This window comes from Nelumbo lutea, chromosome 1, assembly GCF_056320005.1.
Source record: "Nelumbo lutea isolate HS-2025 chromosome 1, American lotus-T2T, whole genome shotgun sequence".
NCBI lineage: Eukaryota > Viridiplantae > Streptophyta > Magnoliopsida > Proteales > Nelumbonaceae > Nelumbo > Nelumbo lutea.
The window spans coordinates 90,045,577-90,047,054 of record NC_142684.1 but is presented as its reverse complement, the minus strand read 5'-3'; positions in this window follow the sequence as shown (position 1 = coordinate 90,047,054).

The window sequence follows — 1,478 nt, the reverse complement described above, 5'->3', positions numbered from 1 at the left end:
GACCTTGGCACCACATAAGACCCAATCCCCTCTTTTGCATGTGCGAAATGAAAAGCAGTTTGTATTCAACACGAGAAAGAGAACAAAGGAAAGACTAGTTCACTCTCAGCACCTTGACGGATGCAAATTTAATCGATCTCTTCACTTCGGTTTTGGGCTCTGCGTCAAACTCACTGGCTACTCTTCTGAGAACCAGTTCGAGTGACACTACGTCAAATAATAAAGTAGTCATGCAATTAGAACCCCTTCTTTAGGATGGCATGATGAGCTTCACTCTTGAGGTACTTATCCAGATTGTAAAACCCTTTGATGGTCACATCCCTAATAAGGTAGATGTCCTCGGGGTGCCTGCTCCACCTCTCATCGAGTAGATGAATTCGCACTCATGCCACAGAAATCAAGACGGCAAGGTCCTGTGTAAGGCGACGAAGTCTTGAACTCTTTCAACCTGAGAAGCAAATTGGACCGACGCTTACGACTATGAGCTCATCAAACAATCATTCGGGGCCAAAAGGAACGATCTACTCCCTTCGCCGAGCTGCCATCAGCTCGAGAGTGGGGGGAAATTGATGAGGGCAGATTTGGCCCTCCACTCACATGGACACCACCTAAGTGATGATTTGGCCCTCCACTCACATGGCGACTTGCCTTTACCTTTGACCTAGCGACTTGCCTTTACCTTTGACCTAGTGACCTTGACCACAACTTAGGTTGGCTTGCAACACTTCGTCCAGGGCTGACCTATAGTGCCTCATCACCGTCCAAAGTGACCTCGATGCGAGGCGCGACCTCCCTCGAGGGATTATCGACATGACTAAGGATCAGGCGGTGACCTATGAGTCATGCTCACCGACAAATTCGGCATGCATATCCTGACACTCCCGGGATTTTTGGAAGTTGGCCCACGTATCGAATGTTCCAAAGGATGGTCAACATGCATGGTGGTAACCTCCGAGAATTTCGGACCGGTTAGGCACGACCTCCTGGAAATCTCAGATGTGGTGCGTGATGCACACGACAAACAATGCCTATATAAAGGCACCGACCCCAATGACACAAGGGATAAGCGATTAAGTACATTCTAGTTCTCATGTTTTCTGATTTTTAGCTTGCAATCTACTACAAAAGTACTAACTTAAGCATCGGAGCGACCTCGCCAGGTTAGCCACCTCGGGTTCTCTGACACTATTTCCATGTAGGTGTCTTCGATGAGCTACCCAACTCAGCACCTGAGCAACCTCCTAATTCAATGCAGTCAGTTTGGCATCCAAGCCTTCACCCAACAGAAATACTCCAACTCGACCTCTGAGTCATCAGACATCAAGAAGTAGTTAGAACAACAGGGTGCTGCCAAAAAGCGTTTCATCGATTATATTTATATCTTCAAGGCCGTGGTATCAACATGTGGGATCAATATGGGTTTGCCACCTAACCCGATCCAATGACATTCGAGATCAAATTGATGCCCCATAAAGTGT